Here is a 14,694-nt window from a genome sequence, read left to right as displayed (position 1 = left end):
CCGGAAGTATACACAAATGAGTATCCAGCACTTGAAATTTTTTTTTACTCTTATATATCCTCAAAGTTTTGTTTTGTAATATTTCCGCTCTGAGTTATTATCTACAGTCAAGTTTGACCATTAAAGATACTAGTCAAACTGCATAACTTAACAGTCAAATTTAACAATAACCACCAGGTATTTTTGTTACGAAAATAAATTTTCATGACTTATAATAGCCAAAAAAAAAAATTCAGCTGTTGGGTGTTACTTCATGAATACTTTGAGGTATTTAAGCACCTTATCCTATTTTTTTATTATATATAATTTGGTAAATTATATTTTTTTCTGGATTAAATCTCTTAATTTTGCTTTGTTAGCATTATTAACATTCGAATAGAGGTTAACAGAGCAAAGTTATATGGACTAACACAGAACAAAGTTTAAAGATATGGTCAAGAGAGGAAAAATATATAAATGCCAAATTAAAATTAAAAAAAAAGTATAAATACCTGCAAAATAATTTTTATTATTATATGTAATAACGGAAGGTATGACTCTTTCTTTTCTAAACTATTTTTCCTTAATTCCAAGACGTTCTGTCAAGTAGAAAAGGTTGTAAATAATCTTTGCTTACTGACTGCACAAAAACGGAAATATTAAAACTAATTAAGACATTATTGCGGCTACAATTATTAAATTTTCAGCACTTGATGACTTGCCCTTTGTGTTGAGAAATTTAGTGCTGGACTTGTTCCAACGGTCAATTTCAATTATCCCGGTATAATTATTTATTATTTATTTTTCGTCTTTTATCCCTATAAGTCACTACCCTACTTTTAAGCTCAACCAAATCTATTTTGAACCGAATCGAATTGAACCAAACCAACATGAATGATGAAACCTTCAAAACTGACCTGAAATAAATCTTGTTTTAGCATTTAACTTTGTCAAATGGATTGATTTGGTTCGGGTTTCGGTTTTCAATCCATCTCTTTAGACCTAAACCAAATCAAACCAAACTTGATTGGATTTAATTAGGCTTTTTTCTGAAAAAAATTAAATACTATTTCAAATATTTGAATATTATTTCAAATCCTATTTTAAAAGCCAGCCAAAGTTTTTCGCTCTGACCCTATAAGATCAATTAGCACACAAAATACAATATTAGACTAGTAAAAGTAATTTATTAAATATGTGATTTTAATAATATTAAATCTATTAATTTAAATGTTATATACGTTATTGGAAATTTGGAACATATTGATTCAAAATTATAACATAGAGAAAACACAACATAACTGTATGTACATCTGTAAAAATGAAATTTTAGAAAAGAAAATTTGTACTTTCTTTTAAAAAAATCATTTAATGGGATACAAACCAATCTAAGCCGATAAAAAAACCAAACCAAACCGATTTTTTTTTAAAAATGAGTAGTTCCCAAGATTTTTAGAACTGATTAATTTGGTTCGATTTTGTTTTTATCCGAAACCGAACCTTTGAACACTTCCTATTATAAGTTGATAAGGAAAAAAATTGATGTTGCGTCAGTGGCACTGTACATAGTGACTCTGCATTTTCTTTTCTTGGGGTCCTATAGCTTCTGTGACGTCGCTGGGAAGAAACTGAAATTATATGTATATACAAAGAACCCTAATAATACGTAGTACCAATTCTTGTACGTAACTTAATTATATTTATACACCCTTGTTACGTCAGGTCTCTTTAATTATGTGCTTAACGATGATTAGCAGCCTCAATAATATCACGCTTTGTATAATTAAAAAAAATTGTCCTGAAGCTTAACCTCATGCATCCTGACGTCTTACCCAGCATGAGCGTAACAAGACTATTTCAGTATGTGTATTATAGACAGCTTCAATATTTATCCAATTGCATTCTGTGATATCATTGTACAATTGTACTTATATATTATCATCCAAATTAAAAATGTAAGAGATAGACAAATTAAATATTTTTTCTATATCTAGAAAATTTTAAACCATATGATGAAAATTAATTGATTGTTAAAAAGTTAAAACTCAGTGATAAGATATTTTGCAGAGTATTTAATCAAAGATTAAATTTGATTATAACATAATAACATGATGCATGTCTGTTTAATACGTATTAATTTGCGTGATATCACTGTAATAAACAATTTATGGTTAATAAGTTATGCTTTCAATGAAAGAAATTAATTTTAAATATTTTTGAATGTTGATGATATATTTCCTTTGTTCTTCCCTCTTAAAATGGGGCATGAATATTTTAGAAGAGTGTGTATTGGTCTGACAAGATTTTTTTGTATATTTAGGTGGTTCATTTTTTCCCGAGAAAATTGATTATTATATGTAGTGCTGTAAAAATTACTATAAAAAAAAAATATGAAAAAGGTCCTCCCCTCCCCCCAAAACACACGACCCGCTTATCGTTGCTTGCTTATGTTTTTTTCTAATTAGTAGATGCCACGTAGCTTTTAAAAATTTAATTACTATCCCCAGTTGACAAAGGCTGATTGAAGTTGGGAAGTAGAATTGGTCAATATGAGATTCTTTACATCAATTATTATCCCAGATGTGCTTTGATGGTAATTATTGAGGTGCATTTTCTTGATTTTATGCTACCTCCGGTGCTCAATATAAAAGCCACTTGACTAATTTGAATAGATAAAGAAAATTAGTTAAGTTAGTTATTTATAATAAATATATGTTGTCTTTGCTAAAAATATCCTTACTAATCAAGTGTATTGGCTAGAATTATCATTATTACAAAAACTATATTGGGAAAAAATAGATAAATATGAGAGACAAAATAGATTAGGGTCTTATATTTAGGACTAAAATAAAAATCAATTGAGCGCTTGTATTAAGAACTGGTATTGTTTGTAAGTTTAATGACTTTTAATTTCCTAAATATTTGTAGGAACATCTTTTCAATGGAAGCTGCAAACTGTTATTCAATAGAAAAGAAGATACACAAGATCAGATCACTCAACTGTCTCCCCCTTCCTCCTAAGAAAGGTATTGGTTGATCAAAGTTAACACAACGTGACTATCATTTCTCTGTTCATCTGTCCCGTCTAAAATATAAAACATTATTAACCAATTCACACCGATCATGAAATGTTAGTTAAGTCATTAAATGCACCATAAATTGATAAAATTTTGCCTACTTTACCTCCCTCAATAATGTGATTGTGAAATTTTCTCATCTCTCCTACATTTAAAACTCTATCTTCCTCATAACAGAGGATAACAAAAAATTATAATTAATTATACCCTGTCAACTTCTTATCTTGTGGACCAAAATTTTTTTCTAGGAGACTTCTTATATTTTGGACCATAGAGAGTAAGAAGTAAGCATATATAATATTCTCTCTATATATGAAGTCCCTAAGACCATGGGAAGTTTAAATAGGCTAATTAAATGACTAAGTGAAGAATGTTCCATAGTTTGGTGGTCCCTTTTAAAAGTGCTACTACCTCCGGTGCTTGTACAAGAGTTAGATAATAAATGTCTGGATATTGAAGGAATGAATTAAGTTAATTATTTGTAATATTTGTGTGTTGTCAATCCTAAATTATTATCTTTAATCACGTGTATTAGACCCATCTTTTGATGGGAACCTCTTTAATATGTATAATTAATAGAAATATTTTAATGAAAAGATTATAAATTTGGAAGATAAGGTGAATTAAGGTTCTGTATTTAAAACTAAAGCCAACTCCTAACTAACTTCTGTATTAATTAATAAATAAGAGGTCAAGGCTTTTGAATTTGGCCTAAGGCATCATTTGCCATAGCAACTTCTTATGAATTTCAATTCTTTTTTATTGAAACACCAGGAGGGGATACAATTTCAGTTACGATATGATGTGCGAACCGATTCTTCACCAAATAGTTGTTACTTCAGTTTCAGTCACAAGATAACCTGCCAAAATTTAAACTGCTCCGATATGAGCAGATGTTGAAAGAATTTCTCCGACTAAGATAAGGTATGTAGCCTGAAACTTTCTTTATTCTTGAGATTCTTTTCGTCTAACTTCAGAGGATAAGGCACATTCTCCCCAAGGATAAATATCTCTTTAATCTCTAGCATTTCCTTGTTGAAATCAAGAACTTCAAATCATCCTCTTTTAGGAGTCATTAGAATAAAGCAGAGGATTCTGTCACGAGAACTTGGTGGACAGGAATGCTTGATCGACTAGAACCATCTATTGAAGCAGAAGGCCCCAGTACAATGAAAGTTTCCAAACAGTGAAGACATTGAGGTGAAAACCAGACTATGTCTATGTAAATTAAAGCAAGTAATCAAAATGACAATTATATCATTTCAAATAAATATAATTAATTATCAGAATCTACTTGCTATTGTACCCTTCAGTAAAATAACAAAACACAGTAACAACTCTTTGCAAACATAAATCAAGAATCCCATATGGGTCCAAATGCTGGAATCCCAGCTTTCTTGCTGGCATTCACAACGTCTCTACTTCCTTCGGGATTACTTGTGACGATGACCACTGTGAGCATTACACCTCCTGGCTGTGATCACACTGAGTTCAGACGCATTTGGCCTCCCAAGAACAGCAGTATCATAAACTATCACCTTCTCTTTTGGATGTCCACTCATCATTCCTTTGATTTCCTTCCCAAAGTTCTGTTCAATCCCCTTAGCCACCCACAGCAAGTTCACGTCTGCTCTACATGGCTGCAACAGAAATGAGAGGAACACGCAGATTCCTGAACCGGTGGCCACCAACAACACCCTCTCGTACAGATTCACCAGATATGGCAGGCCTGCGAAGTGAACTTGGCGAACCCGCAAGTGGCTTGGTGGGTTTGAGACCAGAGATCTTGTGAAGTCTCCAACTGCACCAGCAAGCATCATGTGGTCTCTCTTTCCGTCCGAGATTATTCCGAAGGCGTGCCATTCTGAAAGTGGTGAAGGGCTGATTCTTCCCAGTACTCCCGCTTTGATCCATCCATTGAATTTGATGATCGCTGCGTGGCCGGAAGAGGGGGAGACCTCGACGCAAACTCGTCGGACTGTCAACCATGGGATGATTATAATGACTGTGATGGCTATAGTGAACCAAGTCTCTTATGTTTTGATCAACCTAGACCAGAGGTGGCTCGTGCAGGATTTGGATATTGGGTCGTAGGAGATTGAGTATGATGAAGGCCCAGAGGAGAAGAAGAGCTGTCCAGCCAGCAAAACGATGAGTTCTTTCAAATACATTATGACGGAGATGGCGAACCAGCGGGAATGCTGCAAGAGAAGAGGGGCAAAGAAGGCCAAGAATGGCCGACGCGATGCCTATGATCTCTGGTGAAGTATTGTCCGTGTCTTTAAGAGTGAGAACCAAAGCATATACGAGCCAAGCAATAGAAGAAACGCCACAGCCACTGTGTATGCCTCCTACACTTTGTCAAAGAGAGGTTGCACCAGTTTTGAGAAGAAGAGGCACCCATGGCCTCCCAAGGAGCTTCACTGCAAGCCAAAACACGACACGAAAGAAGGCCTCGCTTCTACAGAGAACCAAAGCGAGTATGTTGCCAATAGAGAAGAGAGCTGCCCTATTTCTTGCATATGGGAAATGGCCTGTTGCTCCAAGAACCAGGCCAGCTATGTTAAGGGTCAACCGAAGAACGAAAAGCCTCTTGTATATGGTGAAAAGCCCTTGATCTAGCAGTATGATTGACAGTCTTGATCCGTTCTTTGGTACAGGTTTTGATAGTTGCAATTGCTCATGCGTGGTAGGAGGTGGGATCATGGCAGGCTTCTGGTTCTCAGTGTTGTAGGTTTCTTCTGGGACATGTTTGACAGAATCATCGTCGTCGTCTTCTTCTTCTTCGCGTTCTACTTCGATGTCACAGAAGTGGCTACTGGTCATGCTAATGGATCTCTGAAAATCGGAAGGAAAAACTCTCGAAAAGCCGAAAGAATCTGTGTGAAGCTTGGCCTCAATGGCTAGCTGGGTTCTAAAGCTTGGGAACTTTACAGGGGTTTCCATGGAATGAATTGTAGTTGGATTGCTAGGAATTCAGAAATTGAGATGTGGAAGCATGGCAATTGGTTCCCTTCCGTCCATAGAAATGTTCTGTTTATAGCTACTTTATTCTTCTTCTTCTTCTTTTTCTTTTTATTTTGAATTTTTAGCCGCCTTTTGTCGCTCTTGATAGTTTGTACATTCAAACTATCCTTTGACTCTATCAACCAATACAGATTGTTTGAAATCTTTTTTTTTTTTCTTCTGGTTCTTAATATAACAACTACTTAACTAATTTGATTAGATTAGAAAGTTAGGTAAATTACTTAATTATAAAAAATATGACCTTTTTTTAAAACATAATAATCATCTTCTTTAATATCCTCCCTCCCTCTCCTAATACAGGTAATTTAGAAAAAATTGATAAATATGATAAATAAATCTTATATTTAGAATTAAGATTAATTTAATTAGATCCTATACGAAGGATCGGAAGAGCATAAAAGAGGAAATTGTCTTCAGATGCTCTGGCAATTTTTTTTCCTCCAAAAACACAGCGGAAGAAGAGATTTCATCTCTATAGTTATTTTTTAATAGAGTAAAGTAAATGAGTCAGGTTTCGGGCTTGTCAAAATTAAGATATGCTTCGAAACTGATCAAAAGGCGTTTTCATATGCCTATACTTATTTCTTTTAACATGTCTATCCAGAATTTAATTCTAAATCATAATATGTGAAAGCAATTCTATTAATTTTTATGGCCAGAATTTTAATTCTTTAAAAATAAATTAAGTTTGTAAACTACAGCACCGCCATCCCATCGAAGACAATATATGGAGATAGTGTAAAACATACCGGTCATTAAACAATAAGTTGAGACAGTAATTTAAAGATCAATGATCTAATCATGGAATTGAAGTCAACTCAATCATAACTAAAATAATATAATTGAATTAAAATTAGTTTTTAGAAAATTAGATGCATGTATATATGTATGTGATCAATGTTAGCAACAAAAAAAACTGATATAGGATTTCATATTCTACCTCTGCATTATTGAAGCACGGGCGAAAAAGTTGCAGTATGAACATTTGAAGTTAGTTTTGTTGTGATATGAGGCAATGCCGTAGAATGGAAACTCATTTGAAATTTCTTTGCACGAATTTTGTACAATGACCTGTAATATTTGCAATTCAAAAAACATCGCAACTTGCTGTGGATTTTGTAACACGCTAATTTTTCTGACTTGGGATGAGCAGGAAAAAAATTCATTAAAATTATTTAATAGCCCAATTATAAGTAGAAAAAATTATGAAATATTGATTTTCAAGATCTAGAAATATTTTAGAAAATTTCATTCCCCAAAAAGTGGCTTAAATAATTTTAAAGCTATTTTCATAGCAAAATGGGTTGTTTTCTTAGAAAATTCTAAGAAAAATATTTAGAGGTTTCTAATCAACCAGAAAATTTTAGGAAAATTATTCTATAAGGTAAAGAAGTTATTTGAGGCATAAAATCCTTAAAATGGGTTAAGGATTAATTTCTAGAATTAAGGGCTGTTTTCTTGGAAAATTCAGGAAAAATAGTTGGGAGATGATTTTTGGTCTGAAATTTTTATGAAAATTATTTTAAGGGTCACAAAAGCTATTGGATGAGGAAAATCCATATAAAATACTATGGATTAATTATTGGATTCACAAAGTCAGGAAATTATGTGGAAGGGGGAATAATAAATAAGGAATAATTAAAGGCAAAATGGTCCATTGCCTCGTGTGCACAGCCCGCACGTGTTGCTCCATCCTTATAACCATCAGAATTCATTTTCCTTCCCCATTTCATTACTGCCCGAATCTTAAAACGGAGAGAGACCAGAGAAAAATGAGAGCTCGACGAAGAAGTGCCGGAGGCGGTGATCGGATGTATTTGGGTCACATGCAAACCGATTAACCTTACAAGGTAAGCCTCCTGATCATTCTCCTACCCTTTTCTTTTCGGTTTTGTGCGTGGTTTGGATGTAATGGAAGAGAGAGAGAGAGTTGGGGTGGAGAGAGAAAGTTAAGGAAAGGAGAGAAAGACCAGTGCATTCATGTTATATGGCAAGACTGAAGTAAATGATGCTGGTTTTTAAGCTTGCATGTCACTGTTATCTCTGTTTCATGAATTCCCGAACAGAGCATGTCATTTCTGGGTTCATAGGCATCGGGTTTGACGTATTAGGAGAGAGGAAACGTGTATTATATGAATATGAAGTTGCATGTTGATAATGGTGGTTGCATGTGGATTTCTTGCTCTGTTTTTGTGAGCCGAAACAGAGCTTTAACTTTCTGGTTATGGGGTTATATGTTGGGTCTTTCAGAACTGAAGGAGTGTAGGTATATACATATGTATATCGGTTTGAATAAGGCTTGCTCCTCTATCCTAAGTCAACCGTATTGTTGGAAAAATTTTAGTAGGAATTATGGATTGGGGTTTTGTGTGCAGGGGAGATTGAAGTAATATATATATATATATATATTTATATATGTGTGTTTCGGGTTCTAAATGAAATGACGGAAGATGATGATTCTGCTGATGAATGGAGTTGAGTTTGGTTTGTGTGTGTGTGTGTGTGTGTGATAGTACCCCAGTTCATAGGTATCCTTTTCTGCTTGATGGAGTATCATTATGATGCTATTGAAATGATTGTTATGGAATGAAGGCCATGAGGTACATTGGAAATAGGTTGTGCGCAGTGCGGTTTAGTAGTAAATGCAAGAATGTGTGTGTGTGTGTGTGTGTGTGTGTGTGTAAGAGTCCGATTGGTTCAGTGATTTAAGAAGAAAAAGCTGCTGCAGTAAATATTAATTAATATGGGAGAAAGGGGAAGCTACGAGTATAATATATATGTATCCTTGGGAGAGTGTTTCGGTTAGTTGGAGTTTGGAGGAAATTAAAGTGGTTAATTTTCTTAAGAGCTTGTAAAGATGGTAGAAAATGCTTTTAAAATCTGGAAATATTTTCCAAATTTTGGGGGGATGTGTATGAGTTCTCTGTCTCTGTTTTATGACAATCAAAGCAAAGTGCTTGCCATTGGATTAAGGGGGTTGAATTTGGAACATTAGAGGAAGGTGAAGGCATACACGCATATAGATGAGGTTACACTTGGAGATTGGAGTTCTAATGCTCTCTAGTATTGTTGTTCTGCATTTGGCCGAAAGCTAATGGAGTTTATATTGGTGCTTGTGAAGTTGAAGTAATCCAATGGAATAAATGAGATATAATATATATACACACACATATATAGTCGCAGATTTGTCTTAAGAAATTTATTATATATGTATATATGCATGTGTGTAGATACCGTGGGATGCTCATGAAATTGAAAGAAATTGAGTAACTTGGAAGTTTGAGGGATACAAGCATATGCAGGGCAAAGTGTTATGGAGAGAACATTCTTTAATGTTCGAGATGTTAAGTAATGATTTTAGATCACTGAATTAAATTTGAATGCCCTAAGTCAATGATGGTGTTAAATTGCTTGGAGTTAATAAGGAATTACAAGGTCTAAATTAAGTTAGTTAAAAGTGAGAATTATAAAGGTAGCTAAGAACACGAGGAATTGGACTTGAATTAGAACATGTAGTTATAGTAAATCTGGAAATTTTCCAGATGTGAAATAAAGGGGTACAAAGGTTTGAAGCAACAGGGTAATGATTTAAAGAATGTTTAAATGTGGTCTTAATAGATGAATGGCCATTGGGTTATATAATTATAATTTGCAAATTTAATAGTTTATTTGTGGCTGTTTGAAGTGAGAATTTTGGGGGTTATATAAGTGAATATATATAAATTTGATTGTTGTGTGTGCTGACAGTGGAAGTTGGGGATGGAAAATATCGAATCTGAAATTGTTTTCCAGGAGGAGATAGGCCGCGAGGTTTAATGGAAGGGGTGATTAAAACATAACTGATATATTTATATATGTTTGGTACATGTGTGTGTTGATTGGAGATATATAGAAATCTGGAAGTTCTAGATTGAGAAAGTATTGAGCATTATTGAGAGTTAATGATAACTAGGAATTTAGGTGTTAATAAAGTTATTGAGAATGTTACTAAGGCTATGGAAAGCTTAGAGATTAAATGATTGAATATAGGATTTATTTCGATAGCCAGTTGCTAAGTAAAGTAACACTATGAGTTGACATAAGGAAGAAAACATTCCAAAGAGAATAGTTTGAATAAGAAAAATTATTCAAGATGACCAACTATTATATAAGGGTAGAGATTAAAGAAGATTTGAGATTTAAAGAGAGTTATTTAATTTATGAATTATAGTTGGATCAAATATTGATCTACCCTTACGAATATGATAGGTTTTGATATCTACTCAAACTCACAAAGGAAACAAAAGAAGAAGAAATTTGTAAGGTTTGGTTTGGAGGGAAGCTGACCAGGTAGTAGTTTTTAACTACCTTACACTTATGTATGATTGCTGCATGTCTGTTTGTGCCATATTGCTATTTCAAAGCATGAGAATATGTAATTCTTAATTCCTTGCATGAATTATTAGCCGTGATTACGTGCAGCTGAAAAATATGGGGCCTTATGAGCCATTATTTGCGTGGCCTTACGTGCCATTGTATGTCCAGCCTTATGTGCCGTTGATTGCGCATTCAGTTCATCAATCTGACTGTTTGTCATTGCACTTAAATGCTTTGTATGCATAACTTGCAAGGTTATGTTCCATATGGCTTGTTTTGCATGCTTTGTGTGATCTGTATATGTGTTTGATGGAAATTACTACTACGGGGATTCTTTAGAATCTCACCCTCCCATTCATGATAAACAGCGAAGGTTAGGAGCTTGAAGGATGAGGAGGTTGTTTAAGAAGATGCAGGGATGCCTGCTATATTCTGTACGTAGTAGTAGAATATTTTGAGAAGTTAATATTTATACTATTATATATGTTATATGGCTAAGTAACTTTACTTGCTTTATGGAAATATTATTTTGTATCCTCTATAAAGAGGAGAGCACTACTGGGTACAAGTATGCATTGTCAATAAAAAACGTTGCTATATTTTTAATATAATATTATGAGACTGTATAATACGAAATCATTCTAGATAATAATAGATTGAGTTGAAAGTAGGATTGATTATGGATCACTCGTTAGTTATTGTAAAGGTTTGAAATGGTTGATCGACGGATTCTAATATTAAAGAAAAAGAAAAAAAAAAAAGAACTTCTTTGTCTTTTCCCGGGTGGGAAGCCTAGTGTTTGTGATTCACAAACATTATCATGACCCTATGAGTATATAAAAGAAAGTTAGGTGTTGCAAATTTTATATTATATGATGAATAAATTTGTTTACAAGTGTTATGCTACGGAATTTGAGAAATGTACCACACTTTTTGCTATTTACTTATAGATAGTCAGACTTATCAAATTTTATATTTTATTATTATATACAAGTCTTCTTAACTTATATTTATTATAATAGCCAAAATAATAATTAATCATATAAAGGCTAAAGTGTATTTTTAGTCCTTTAACTTTATAAAATATTTCAATTTAATTCCTTAACTTTTAAAACTATATTTTTAATCATTTAACCCTAAGAATCTTTACAAAAAGAAAAATACTTCAGTCAAATTACTGATATTCTTTATGTTAATATATTTTATATTTTCTCATATGGGTTTCTAATTAAATAATATTAAATGCTAATGTTTCAAAAATAAAACACAAGACTATTTATTATCAGAGAGTTTGACATAACTATTGTCCTAACCAAAAGTATTTTCCTATCGGTATAAATCATGAATTTCGATCTGACTTCACTCAACTATTTCTGCAGATATTATGTATAATTATATACCCCACACACACACACACACATGTAGAGTTGAGTCTTCAATGACAAGTTGACCACAATAGGGCTGAAGACAAGTTTTCATTTTTCTAATTATGCAATTTGCTCCAGAAGAAATTAAAACGGGGGAGAATATATATTTAATACCACTTGGAAATTTAAAATTTATATTTCAGGTTCCTATTAAATTTAATGTAATAATAAAAATTATTCAAATAAAAATAAAATGAGACACATACTTATATAATAACATTAAAATCAATATAACCAATTAATATACACAAATTATAAGCATAACTGACAGGGAAAAACGTATCTTTTTTTTTTTTTTAATAATGCATAGAAATAATCAAAATATACATGTTCTATTGTTCTTTGATTTTAATTTAAATAAATCATATCCATAATTTTATTTATAGTAAAATATTTGTAATTTCTTTTTAAGGAAATATTTGTAATTTCATTTTCATTTTTCGATATAAACAGCCATTTTTTTTTTGGGTAATACAAAGAGGCCTCAGGCCCAGAAAACCAAAATAATAAAAATCAACCCGAGTCCATATTCCTCATATCATCACGCTCTGCCACCGATCTCATATCTTCTCTGCAACATCCTGACACCTTATCTTGTTCAACCTGACTTTTCACTTCAAGTGGGATATCATCCCAAACTCGACAACCTCCAGTCATGTTTCTCCCCATTTTTGCCAATATATCAGCACAAACATTCAAACCTCTATCAATATGGCAGATCTGAATTTTCCAGTTCCTGTCTAACAAATTCAAAATTCTGCTTTGTATCCCAGTAGACAAACCCACTTCCTTCCCTTTCAGTTTCCTCGCCAAAATGGCCGAATCTGTCTCCACGCATATCTGCCTAAAACCTTTATTCCAGGCAATCTCCAATCCTTTAAGGATACCCCAACTCTCCGCGTCAAGGGCGTTACAAATTCCAAGACTTTGAGCAAAACCACAAATCCAATCTCCTTTTGCATTTCTCAACACTCCCCCACAACTCACTGGCCCAGGATCACCCATGCATGAGCCATCTGAGTTCAGCTTGACCCAACCTTGCTTTGGTGGCACCCAACTCCCAGGGCTCCAAGAAGAAGCTTCTGTCAATTTATCAATTACTCCCTTCGCGTTAGCAAATTCAAATGCTAAAGACCAGACTTTTCGAACCAACGAAGAGCTACAAGGGTTCGAAGCTTTGAATATTTTTTCATTCCGTTGCCTCCAAAGGCTCCAACAGGTGGTTCTAAAGATCACACACCAAGGTATACCCTGAACCTTCTGCTTGACTTTAAGATTATTTACTACCCAATCAGTTTGTGTTGTTGAAAAGAATCCTTTTTGGTAATTGCTGTTACAAAGAATCTCTAACCACACCTTCCTTGCCCATGGACAATCCCTAATAGCATGTAAGGAGGTTTCCAATCTACCACAGTTCTCACACGAGCCCTTAGCACGCCATCTACTTAACCGAAGTGCATTAGTATGTAATCTATCTAGGAACAAGAGCCAGAGAAAACAACGTACTCTTTCTGGTCCACTCCATTTCCAAATTAGGTTCCAAAAGCTCTCCTTTACCCCAAGCTTGTTTCCCCTTATTCGTCTATAGCCTTCCTTAACTGAGTATTCCCCAGTCCCACCTTTCCATAACAGTAGATCTTTGCTATTTCCTTGGGGAGGATGAACTACCCTAATTCTCTCTAAAGCTTCTCTGCTCAAAATGCCTCTGATTCTTTCCCAATTCCAGTTACCATTACGGTCTACCACATCTGCCACCGTCCATTCTAGACAATCTTCAGCTATCTCTTGAGAGCAATGATTGATCAAAAGAATATCTTCGTTGATCCATGGTTCGAGCCAAAAAGAAGTGGTTTTTCCATCTACAACCCCTTTCCAAGAATTCTCATTGAGGGTCTCCTAAATTGCATCTATATCTCGCCAAAAGGTAGAGGCACTCTTTGGGATTTGGAGGATTGAAGAGAGCTCCTTTCCAGAATTATATTTATGCAACAACACTTCTCCCCATAAACCTCCCCTTCCATCTCTCAGTTTCCAAGCTAATTTCAAAAAGCAAGCCTTGTTGAAAGATTCCAGGTTTAAGACCCCCAAACCTCCGTATTGCTTTGGTTTTTGAATCTGTTCCCAACTCACCAAATGAATCTTCCTAGTAGTTTCTCCATGCCCCCAGATAAAGTCTCTCTATAATCTTTCTAGTTCTTCAGTAATACCTTTAGGTAGAAGGTTTATCATCATGGGGTACGTCGGTATAGCTCCCAACACAGACTTAGTTAGAGTGACTCGTCCAACAAAATTTAGGCAGTTTGCCTTCCACCCTGATAGTCTCTTTTTAACCTTTTCCACCACATATCTAAATTTTCCCCCTCTACCACCAGAATAATCCAAAGGAATACCGAGGTATAATCCCAAATCTTCAGTTTCTTTAAATCCAGATAAACCGACCAAAGTTCTCCTAGTTTCTGTAGAAACATTCTTGGAGAAGAAAATAGCGGATTTCTGAAAATTTACTTTCTGACCTGACAAATCACCAAACTTCTTCAAACAACTTAACGTAACCCCAATCTGCTCTTCTGTTGCTTCCCCAAATAACATCAAATCATCCACAAACATTAGATGGGAGATTTCTGGCCCATTTCATCCTACCTTAAAGGCTTTCCACAGACCCTTATTAGTAGCCCATTGAATCAAATGGGTCAACTTCTCCATAGCTAACACGAAAATATAGGGGGATAGGGGGTCTCCTTGCCTAATTCCTTTAGTTGGCATAAACGTCTCAGTCTTTTCTCCATTCCACACCACTTTCATAGACATGGTTGTAATGCATTTCAAGA

The 14,694-nt window shown here is 34.2% G+C and overlaps 1 pseudogene; it reads right to left on the bottom strand.

Moving 5' to 3' along the window:
• Positions 1 to 4,410: 4,410 nt before the first annotated feature.
• On the bottom strand, positions 4,411 to 6,002 carry LOC114731798 (adenylate-forming reductase 03009-like; annotated as a pseudogene).
• Positions 6,003 to 14,694: the final 8,692 nt, after the last annotated feature.

This window comes from Neltuma alba, unplaced genomic scaffold, assembly GCF_004799145.2.
Source record: "Neltuma alba isolate B1F8T4 unplaced genomic scaffold, ASM479914v2 tig00012846_pilon, whole genome shotgun sequence".
Classification (NCBI taxonomy): domain Eukaryota; kingdom Viridiplantae; phylum Streptophyta; class Magnoliopsida; order Fabales; family Fabaceae; genus Neltuma; species Neltuma alba.
The sequence above is the reverse complement of the archived record's forward strand: the minus strand, read 5'-3'. Positions and strand labels throughout refer to the sequence as shown.